Consider the following 13,057-nt stretch of genomic DNA (forward strand, 5'->3'; position numbering starts at 1 on the left):
CCAACTATTTCGGATTCGATTCAAAACTATATCGCAGAAGCGGAAATGTTTTTTTGAGTCATTGACGTAGTGGAAGCTTATCATCAAATTCATATGTAACTTCCTATATTTATTTTTTGTCGATAAACATTATTATATGGAAGAAAAAAATTTCCTTAATCGGTTTCAGTACGTTTCAAGCTAGGTTGATATGGGTAGTGGATCACGGGTTCATATGTAACTTCTTATATTTATTTTTTGTCAATAAAAATTATTATATGGAAGAAAAAAATTTACTCAATCGGTTTCAGTACGTTTCAAGCTAGGTTGACATGGGTAGTGGATCACGGGTGATTTCGCTTCGTTATTCACGAAAATATTATGAAGTATATTCGTATTTCACGATGGTATTTGTCGATTGTATAGTGTTTCTTAGTCAGCAAAGGGAACGCCGACAAGCCCCTATGAGCGGCAGCTTTTTGATGGGAATTAAATTTCTCGGTATTTCTTCCTGATTTTTAGGACCGAATGAATTTCTCATTCGGTACTTTGGATTTCCATACATGTGATTTTTGTTGAGAAAGCTCCCGAAAACGAAACCGAGAATTATTTTATATAACTGGACTATATATTTCTGCTGACTGATGTCTGTCAGATTTCCAAATATTATGTAATTTATTGATTTCCATTATATGAGTTATTTCAGAAAATCTGACCAGAACAAGACAGAGTAAATGTAACACAAGTATTTGGAGCCATTTTCGTCGAAGAAGAATGAAAGTGCAGGACTAAATTTCTTCAATTTTTCTCACCGAAATGTCAAGGATACAACTTCCCATAAGTGAAGCTCAATTTCTTACACATATTTCCTTGAGAAAATTGTAATATAGATGTGCTGGGATGAGTTTTTATTTTCGAGACTTTACACAAAAAAAATTGAAAATGCCCCACAACTAAAAGATTTTTTAAATATCTAACATGTTTGATATCCCGTTTTACGATCGTACCGCCTTTCGTGACCATTCGTTTCGTGAATATTTGCACGACAGTTCCGTTGACACGTGTCGTTTTTCACGAATTCTTGAACCACGACCTTGATCCACCACCCATGTCATCCTAGCTTCAAGAATGAATTTACGAAAATGACGTTCGGTTTGCATGTTCAACATTCTAATGATTCATGAACATAACAATACAGGGACTCACAGGTGAAATATGTATTTCATTATTTTCAATTGAACTGGAAACAAATAAAAATAGGAGAAAATCTTTGAGACATGCCCTTCAGGAGATCTGAATCGACTTCTGCCCTTTTCATAGATTACAGGGCCTCACTGACCCGGAGAATCACAAGCTGAATATTGAATCCCTGAATTGGATATAAATATGGGAAATAAAACTTCCGCACTGGCTTGCCTTAATCCAGCGGAGCTAGGTCTAAATATACCTAGATCAAAGGATTAGAATTTTGATATATTCTGCACTATGAATTGTGTGATTTCTATTTTGTTTCACCAGACACACCCGAATCGCGAACTTTGTATTAATCTCTATCCAACTCTATAAAATAATTAGAACGATTTTTACAAAAATAAAACTATTCACATAATCAGAAAATCCTAGCTCTATAGCCCAATTCATTAGCACTAAACTTCTTTTCAAATAATATTACCGCGATAAAAGAAGATTCCTAAGTTCTCATTCTACTAATTTAAAATAATCCGCATCCAAATTGTCGGCATGGAAACTTAAATGAAAACCCACTTATGTTTCTATAATTCCAAAAATTACCTAAAAAATATATCTCTCCTCTTTTTCCTTATTTTCATTCTATGCCTCATCTTCATTTTATGTTTCAAATCACATTCATCTGTTTCAAGTTACATTCATCATCGGCGATAATTTTCTTATCTCTTCTCATTCGTCACCCGTCTCTGGCTCACGACTCTCCATATACAGGGTGAGTCGAATATGTGTACCGAGTTTTCTGGGGGTGATAGTACATTAAAAAAATAAGTATAGTTTGATGAATAAACTTATGACATAAAATACATATTAAGGGAGATATATCCTTCCAAAGTTGATGAAATAAAAAAAAATTCTCCGCACAACTTCTAAACGGTGAATGCAACCAGATTGAAATTTCGTATGTTGTTGAAAAACATATTTTCAATACACTTCTTCATTTCTGATATTGTTATAAAGGGTGTTTTTAGAGGATGAGTCATGATTTTTTGAAACAACTTCTTTCGTTGTATTCGTTTTGGTGAAAAAATAGAAGCATTCGCTGGAGCGAAGAAAATTACATGAAAAAGGTTCTCGTATTCGAATACAAAAAATTGAATCATTTTCGAGATATTTGAGTTTTTGTAGTCACATGATGTCAGCAGATTCATTCATAGCGACATTCATCCATAAACATAGAAGTTGTTACAAAAAAATCAATACTCATCCTCTAAAGTTCACCGTTTAGAAGTTATGCGGCGATTTTTTTTTTATTTATCAACTTTGGAAGGATATATCTCCCTTAATATGCACACTTTGGGCCATAAGTTTGTTTATTCATCAAACTATACTTATTTTTCAATGTACAATCAACCTCAGAAATATCGATACACATTTTTGACTCACCCTGTATATTTCCTACGAACCCTCGGGATCTTCAATCTCTATCCCAGACTTCCAATTTCTCGCGGTATAAATTTTTAACCTATTCACGTGAACCCCTTGTTCCTCTTTACTCTCACATTTTCTTAGCCTACATGTCACCGAGCCAAGCATTTCCACGATCCTATAAGTCCCAAGTTCGTCGATATTCCTTGTTTCGTCGTAATTTCTTTCAAATAATCATATTCCTCGAGACAAAGCGGAAGATCTACGGTATTTCGATTATATTTCCTTACCCTATCTGCTTTTATCCTTTCAGCAGGGCCAGCGTTAGGGGTGAAACAGTGAAGCGACTGTTTCAGGCGCCTCTATTCGAGGGCGGCAAATTAGCCCAGTTTGTGGCCGCCTTTTCATATTTCTAAAAAAAATAAAGTCTTGATTCTTAAAAACAACATGGGGTTGGTCCGATCCGCTGCGTTTATCAATATTCCCTGCAATAAAAATCTCCTAACCGTCTTTACAAAGCCGGCTGTGTAATAAATAACACATGGCAACCCAACCAATATAAACAGCATTGCCTATTACCCTAATTGAAAGAGGGATGAAATGTATTTCACAAAGACGAAAAACAACACTAACTTCGCTTTCGAATTATGTTGAAGTTGTTCACACATTCAACATATGGAAAATTACTACGATTTTGCATTCAGAACTAGTTTCTGTAAAATGCCGTATGTTTTTAGCGGAACATATGTTTTTAATCCCAATTAGTTTACGAAGCTTTGCATGCCCTACCGCCCTTTGTACCTTGTGGTGCAGGGTTGCCGTTCGTACGATAATTATCGTTTTGTACGATAATTTGCTGCTCAATACTATGTACGATACCGCATGTACGATAATAGCGTTTTGTACGATAATTTCAGTGTACCTATCATTTGAGCTAAAGTGTCCATAGATACTCAAAATATAATGAAACTCAGTATGACCAGATTTAGTAGATATCCAATTTTTCAGTAGATTATTGCATTTTCAGGAAGTTTTTAGTAGGAAGAAATCATTTGATAGATTTTATTAGTTTTAAAAAATCTAACCGAGACGGTTGGGAATGTCTAGACTCAAGAATGTTCCGATTAATCAATTCATTGTTCATTGGGGTTCTACGTTGTACGTGAATCTAGGAGAACGAACCTACTTAAACATAATAAAATCATAAAACTTCTTTGGTGACTGTCGGCTGAAAATAAATACAAAGAATCATGGAATATCCGAACTCCGGAGGGACGAAGGGTCCTCATTAAAAACAGATGGTGTTCAAAATTCAGTTGAAAATATACCAATTACCATTATCTCTCATTTGGTATTCTGTTTAGTGAAAAACAATTGTTGTAACTGGAATTTCATTGACAAATTTGTGTGGCTGAATATTTCAGATTTGAATATATTCATTTCATATAAGAAAATCGTTTTTTTGATGACATTTATTTTATAGAGAATTTTTACGAAGATAAATCTCTTTATTTCCAATCAATTCAATTATTTAGATTCATATTATTTTATATGTGGTTATGGGAGCAAATGTTCAATTGTTAATTTTTTAATTTTTTGCAAGTTCATTGTACAATCTTATGTACATATTACAATTATAAGATGGATGTTTTTCCGTCACCGACAGTCTGTGAATAGGATAATGCAGGTTGTCTGATCTTGCCTAATAATTAATTAATTATTCATTTACCGTTTTGTTTAAATAAAAAATATATTACTTATTCGATATATTGCTTGTTTTTTCATCCTTGTCCACAAATTATCATATTCTCGCAAAAATTTCCTTTATTTCGAATGTGTACGATAAAAATCAGTGGGATACGATAATATGTACGATAATTTTGAACACGCGGTACGATATTTTCGGCATGTCGGCCTGGCAACGCTGTTGTGGTGTGATAGGTAATCTTTCATCGATCGTACGCAGGAATTTTAACCAGCACACTAAACAGATGAAGAAAGAAATAACATCCCGAGCAAAACACTTCTCAAAGCTTGTAATTGGAAACCAAGGACTATCCATGAAAAATGCTGCTAAAATCCACAAGTCGATATGCAGACCAATTTTGGAGTATGCCCACCCAATTTTAATTAATTGCAGAAACCCAGCAATCCAAAATATAGAAACTGCAGAAAGAATAGCACTGAGGACCATTTCAAGAATAAGACATCCACACAATAGATTGCACAACCCACCCAATGAATTATTATATGCAAAAATCAAGATCCAACCTATTTCAGACAGGCTTCAAAATTTAAATGCAAGGTTCTACAGTAGACTGGAAGAGATGTCAGACATCGTCCAGCTTTACCACGAAGACCCCATCAACAACCCAACAAGAAAGTTTCCGACATCAACACTTCTTCAGAAACTAAGACAGAAATTTAGAAATTGATAGTTATTTTATTTTTATTTTTATTTTATTTAATACATTAATTCTACAAATCATCAATACATTGATGTTCCCATAGAATGAATATGTTTTATTTTTAAAAATTAGTACAATGCAAAAGTAAAAAACCCCCATTATGAATGTGTCATTTTATAATATTTAAGTGATCTAATAAATAATTTTAATGAATTTTTCTTCTCTACTTCTTCTGGTAAGTTGTTATATTCCATTACAGCCTGGTAGATCGGTGAATTTTTGCATAGGTGATAATTAATGTTTTCGTGTTTATATTTTGTTTTTAGAGATCTATATTTAGATAGAGCAATGTTATTAGTTTTTTTTTCGGTACTTTCTATTGATTTTTTTTTTAATTCTTGGGTTTTCAAATCGTTCAATTGTGACTATTTATTGATAGACAGAATTTTACTTGTCTCAGTTTTTCTGAGGTAGACCTTTTCTTCATTAGCCCAAACGAATTTATAATTGAATTGTTTCCTGAACTCTCTAGCTTCTTTAAAGAGGTATTGGTTTTCCCTGGTAAGTTCGTGATTGATATAGAGAACGTTATCCTCTTGTAATCCTAATTTTTTTGTGCTCAAAGTTGTTTTACGTTTTTCTGCCATCACAATTTTTTCATCTTCATAATTTCTGAAAGTTATCCTAATCTTGGCTTTTTCCTTGTAACCAACTTTACTACATTCGATATCGTCCCTGTTTATATCCTTTTTCACGAGTTGTACCGTTTTCAATGCAAGCTTTCTCATCTCTTCGTTCGTTTCAATTTTCTTCTCAAATCCAGATATAATTATATTGTTTTTCAACAATTTTTGTTTCTCATCACTTTTTTCCGCTTTTAAAGTTTCAAGTTGTTTTTTGAATTCTAAATTTTGTGTTTTCAACTCCTCAACTTCCTTTTTGATTTCTGTGACCTCCTGTGTTTGATTACTTATAGTACGCCATATTAAATCCAATTTTTCTGCAAGATCCTCCAATGTCGTATTTCTTTTCCGTTTTTTTTTTTACACAGGCTTCATCGAGCAAGATTCTTCTTTCATTCTCATCGTCCGATTTTTCATCATCCTCAGAGTCTGAGTTCGCTCCTGTCGATGATTCCTCTACTGTTTCACAGTCTTGACATCGGGTACAGTACCAATCCAAGTTACCATCCTTTAATTGTCTCAGATCATCCTTTTCCAAATTAGTGCACAGTTCATGAAAATATTTTCCGCAATTTCCAGCACATGGAATCTTGAATTTTTATTTGGGAATTCCCTTGTTGCATTCGCCACATTGTAATTCCTTCTTTATCACTTTCTTCTTATGTTTGGTTTTTTTATTGGTGTTATTATCTCCCATGTTTACTTGTTTTACAGCGAATGTAATTAAAATAGGAAATTCACGTGAACTTCTCTCCTGGATTGAATTTGTGAATTATTTTCGAAGTATAGGATATTTGGGTATATTATTTCTTATTTAATATCACTTTCCGAAATTATGAACTTTTCATTTTACTGATTTTCAGCAGACACACTCAAAACACATGTGTTCACTCTCGCATACGAAATCGCAATTACCTATATAGTAATGGATGTTATATATATTTTTTTTTTTTAATATTAATGTTCAATTTATTGAGCTGAAGGACCGAAGGTCGATGGCTCTTGTCTATGTCTGTGACAATAAAAAACAGTTCTCTCTCTCTCTCTCAATATATGTTACGTCACTGCTATAGACGCCGGTCAGACAAGGAGCTACGAATGTTGGCATCAAAACAAATGCTTCAGTTACAAGGCGATTTCCATTCCTCTTATTAATGTTCTAAGGCATCGCCATTGGCCATCATTGACAGACATTTTATCGTAGCTATTTTATGATTTCTCCATTTAATTTCGAATAAGTTGGTTAAAAGTCTCTGATTTTCTCTCAAATTGGTTTATAACCAAGTCTTAAAGCCGATCGTTGATTTGTGCGGTTTCTACAGAGTTTTGTTTGTGAGTTTTCTTCAAAAATGCCCTTAACACGAGATCAGTTGAGCGAGTTGAAAAACGCGACCGATGTGATGGTGAAGACGATATGTGGAGATAAGGCATTCATAAAAAGATTGGTCGATTCTGTTTCATCCGGCATATTGGAAATTCTGGGTGAAAAACTCGGTGTACTCGAGAAGAAGGTGGATACCTTAAACAATGATATGCGTCATATGAGGCTGAGTCATGAAAAGGAAATAAAAACCCTCAATGATAAAATCGAGCAGATGACGTTGAATTCTCCGAGGGATTCCACACATACTATTCAGATATTGGAGGAAATCGAGGAAATTAAACGTAGAGAGAATAATGTTGTAATTTTTGGAGTTCCGGAGGACGAGGAGGATCCTGTCGTGATTGTATGTGATATAATTACCAATATTATCCCTAACGTCAATATGAATAACCCGCAAATGCATAGATTGGGTAAACGGTTTCCCGGGAAGTCAAGGCCGATAAAACTTAATTTAACTAACAAAGCAGATATACCTCTTCTTATTAAGAATAATAAAACTCTGCAAAATAATGAAAAATTCCGAAGTGTATACATCAGACCCAACCAAACGGTGAGACAGCGTGACTACTTCTTGACACTTCGTCGAGAATTAATGGAACGTCAAAAAAGTGGAGAAAATGATATTATTATAAAATATCGAAATGGACACCCACATATAGTAAAGAAAAAAAACCTGTAAACTCATTCAGCAGACGTTCAGACGAGAAGACATATACCAGCGCACTAAAAATTTATTACCAAAACTGTAGGGGATTGAATACCAAGACGCACATATTTTTGCAAAATGTACTGACCAGTGGACACAGTGTGGTTGCTATTACTGAGAGCTGGTTGAGGGAGGGTCTACTCGATGGTGAGTTATTTCCACAAAACTATGCAGTTTATCGTAAAGATCGTAGTACATCAGGGACTCGCGGAGGAGGAGTTTTGCTGGCAGTTAACAGTGATGAATACAATTCGGAAATCTACGAAATTGACTGTTCTATTCAGAAAATTGATGTCCTGGCGGTGAAAATTTCTGGAGCTAATTATATTCCGATGATTATATTAGTAGTATACATTCCACCAAATATTTCTATGAATGAGTAGGATGAATTTTTTGAATCAATAGAAAATAAGGAAGATATAGACAGGATAACAATTATGGGTGACTTCAATATTCCAGAACTTCAAAATTTTTATGATTGTGATCTCCAAACTATCTTGACAGCCCGTTTCAACAGCTTTCTCAATTTTTGTGATATGAAGCAATGTAACGAGGTTAGGAACCATAATAATAGAATGCTGGATTTGGTTCTCACAAATAAAGAAACAATTTGTGAAGTGCTCCCCCATGACCCTCCACTGGTGCCAGTTGATCCACATCATCCAGTATTTGTTGTGCAAGTTCCAGCATGCCCCACTGTCCCTAGAAATTTCTCCTCCAGAGCAAAGCGGTATGATTTTAGAAATTTAGATGATCGAAAAATTAGGTAAAATCAAAGATGTAAACTATGCTGATATTTTTGACCATATTATTCAGAATATAATTGCAAAGTGTGTACCCTTAAAAAAATGCTGCTCCCGTAATTATCCATTGTGGTATTCAAATGAATTAATTACTCAAATAAAGATGAAAAATCATAACCTAAAAATGTAGAGAAAACACAAATTACTTTTTTATCTCGAGCGTTTCAAAAGTCTGAGACGTTCGGTTAAGCGCGGTGTTGAATTTTCTTACAGAGAGTTCATTCAAAGGTCTGAGAACGATTTGAAGGGGGTCCTCGGGGATTTGGGAACTACGTGAATTCTAAAAAAAACAATTCTCGAATTCCCGGACAAATGCACTTTGATAAGGAGACTTTAACAACTCCAGAGTCGATAGTCAATACATTTGCAAAAAGTTTTAGAAGTGTATACGTCATGAATGACGATAATAATCTGTCAGATATCAACGGTGGAAATGAGGAACTTGTTAACTCCAACAGTTTTTTGAATATTTCTAACGTTTCCGAGGACCTTGTCCTATCGGCATCCAAAAGGCTCAAGAACAAACTGACTGTGGGACCAGATGTTATACCGGTTAGACTCGTAAAGTCTCATATAGTTCTCATTCTCATATGTTCGCCCGACCTCAAAGCATCATATACAATTTGATGATAAAATCCGGCATTTTTCCGAATATCTGGAAAATTTCGCGCATTTGCCCAATTTTAAAGTCGGGAAAGAATTCTGAGATTGTTAATTAATGGCCAATTGCTCTTATATCAGTTTTTTCTAAGTTGATCGAGATAGTTTTGTCTGATATAATTTATGACCACGTTCGAACATCATTATCTGAGTATCAACACGGTTTTGTCAGGTCTCGGAGCACTGCATCGAATCTGTGTATTTTCACTCAATATGTTTCCAAGTCACTCGATTCTCTAAATCAGGTAGATGTGTTCTATACGGACTTTAGCAAGGCGTTCGATCGTGTCTCGCATCAACAACTGCTGAGGAAGCTGTCCAACTTTAATATTACGGGTGTTCTCCTGTCTCTGCTGGAATCTTATCTAAGAGATCGGAAACAATTTGTAGAATATGAGGGAGTAAGGTCGTTTTCATTTGTTACGACCTCGGGCATACCACATGGTTCTAATTTAGGACCGCTGTTATTTGTCCTGTTCATCAATGACATTTCGGATATTTTTTGTTCTCAAAAATTACTTTTTGCTGATGATTTAAAGATTTACAGGGAGATTGGGGATCGCCGGGATTGTTTATTGTTGCAAGGTGACCTCGACAGATTGCATACATGGTGTGTGGAGAATAAGTTATTCCTATAAACATAAGTAAATGTAAAACTATGACGTTCACTAGGAGGCCATCCCCTATTGCTTGTGATTCAATTCAATTTTATTCATCAATATATACAATAGATTAAAAGTTAAAACTGGATTGCCACTTTGTAGAGTATGCAGTCTAAGCCAGGCTTGTATACTGCCAATACTCTCGCAAAAACAAGTAATGAACATTCCCTGCATACTTACCACTAATATTCAAATAAACAACTGATATGTAGAAAAAAAAAATTTAAGCCTGCATAGATAATCAAGAACAAAACAAAAAAAGATAATACTATGAAAAAAAAACAATTTAAACCAAGTTATGATGAAAGAACTGCCTCGAATCTACTAGAATTCACTATAATATATGAATGGAGCGTGATGCCTTCAGCTCATAGGAAAGAATGTTATAGAATTTGGGGCCATGATAACAGAGGCTTTTCTGCGAATGTTTTTTATTGAAATGACTACTTAATAACACGCTATAACGAAAAGTAAATGAGTCAAGGGACCTGGGTATTGTTTTCGATCCGAAACTCACGTTTTCTTCCCATATGGATTCTGGATTCTACGCAATCCAGTGGCGTACTCAATTTTTTTTTCGGGGTATGGTTTTGAAGATTCAACACAAACCTATATTTTTTTCAATGGAACACCATGTATATCATTACTTCAATGAATTCGTAATTTTTTTCCCTTCAAAATGATGTATGATACTATGTAGGTAGGATGTTCAAAAATGTTAAAAAAACACTAAATAATGATGTTTTCTTGTTAATAGGCCATGAATTTCCTATGTTTCAATAAGAGGATTATTACTTTTGATTTTTAAAAGTAGTAGGTCATTGATGATACAAACATCCTTGTTGTTATTATGGCTACTATGCATTTGGGAGCATTGTTTTATCAAGTAGACATTAGAGGGAAAAAATCAATCTAATCTAGCTGTCATCGCTATGAATTATTGTTTTTATTATTGATTCTTCTTTTATATGGAAAATCCATTGCCCATTAACAAAATATCGTCATTATTTGATGTTTTAGTTTTTTTTTACATTTTTGAACATCCTACATACATAGTATCATACATCATTTTGAAGGAAAAAAAATAACGAATTCAACGAAATAATCATATACATGGTGTTCCATTAAAAAAAATATGGGTTTGTGTTGAATCTTCAAAACCATAACCCGAAAAAAAATTTTGAGTACGCCACTGGATTCTACGCAGAATTCTGACTCAGACGTAGTTTTTACCTCAGCATTATTTCTAATAACTTCGGAGATAAAGGAGGGGTCCGAAAAGTATCAATTTCCAAAATCACCCTGTATCTCTTAAACGGAAACAGTTATGCAAAATCTGATTAGATCAACTTGAGTTTCACGAAAAAGTAGGACAGGAACGTGAAAACCGCAAGGCTCTATCTTAAATAACAAGCGAGAAACCTGGCTGTCTCACCCAAAATGGGATGCACTGTACAGAGGAGGTTTCTCAAATTCGGTTTTCAGAGAAAACATAGTTTTTATCCCGATAGAGGATACAGTTACGACTCTCTTTTGGATGAGTTCAATTTCATTTCGCTCAGAAAGGTCCGCGAAATTAATGATTTGGTCCTCCTTTATAAGATAATTCACGGACGGATCGATTCGACAATTCTTCTTTCGTGAATATATTTGAATGTTCCTCGTTTTACATCCAGATCACATTTAACTTTTCATATTGATGTACCTAATACTCAGCATCATTTTTATTGTCCACTTACGTCAATGTGCAGGAGTTATCATAATCTTCAGAGTGTGGATATATTTTTCTTGTCTTTATACCAATTTAGGCACTTATTGTTCAGAATTAAATTATATTTTTAAATATTTTTGTAGTAGACTTATCATGATTTGTTTCTTTTTGTTTTGATAGTATAGTTATTGTATAATTTTATAATATAGTTCAATTATGTACACCTGTAATTGGGCTTTACGGCCTTTTGGATGTATTATTTTCAAAATAAAATAAAATAAAAATGATTGAAGATATTAAAGACTATTTAGGATAGGCTACAAACGATATACGTAAACAAACTGATCTACATCAACAGCTTGTTAAAGTCCGGAAGCACGGGTGGAATACTCAGTTTTGCTGACGATAATGTTATTCATTACACGGCTCCCACGTGGCATGAGTTGAAAAATAAAGTTGAAGAGGATTTTGATGTTTTGGGAAAATGGTTTCAAGCAAATAAACTCACACTGAATTTGAAGAAAACCAAATACCAAATAATTTTTCCTGTTATGATTCAGATCTGCCATCAATGGGAGATCTTGAGATAAATGGAATTGTCAGGATACCAGAAACAACATCAATAAAATATCTCGGAATAATGATTGATGCTAATCTAAAATGGGATAAACACATAATAAATACGGTAAGAAAACTGAGAGGACTTCTATATAAGTTCAGACTTACGAAAAAAGATTTGAATGACACTAAACATCTAATGATGTTATTCAATGCATTAATACAATCCCAGATCAACTACGGAATTATAGGGTGGGGAGCAGTGGCGTACCCAAGGGGGGGATAAGGGGGATATATCCCCCGCCAGAAGGAATATCCATTATATGTAACAACCTTATATATCACAATCTTATTATGAGTAAGCAGAATTCTTTGAAAAACTTCTTCAAAAGAAGGAAAATTTGAAAATTTGTTTTCTTTATCCCCCCCAAGACTTATGTCTGGGTACGCCACTGGTGGGGAGGAGTCTATGACACACAGTTGAAACATCTGAATACTATACAGAAATGGATATTGAAGATAATTTATGGAAAAAACCTGAAATTCCCAAGTGATCAATTATTCCAATTAGCAGGGATTCCCGATATTAGACAGACATATGCACTCCAAAGACTCCTGAACATCTTTAAAGGAAATATCAGATTGAATAAAACAGAGCATTTGTATTCTACAAGAAAAAAAGAATATAGCTACCAAACACCAAGAGCAAGAAAGAGGATAGGACGAAGATCCTGTTTTTACCTAGCCCCAAGGATATATCAAAAAATTCCTGAAAATCTGAAAAAAATAAAAAATTATATATATTACAGAAGAAAGGCTAAACAATGGTTAATAGAAAAAGGAAGAGATTGTATAAGCAGAAAAATCAATCAGGAAGATTAAAAAATAAA

This window comes from Harmonia axyridis, chromosome 5 (assembly GCF_914767665.1).
Source record: "Harmonia axyridis chromosome 5, icHarAxyr1.1, whole genome shotgun sequence".
NCBI lineage: Eukaryota > Metazoa > Arthropoda > Insecta > Coleoptera > Coccinellidae > Harmonia > Harmonia axyridis.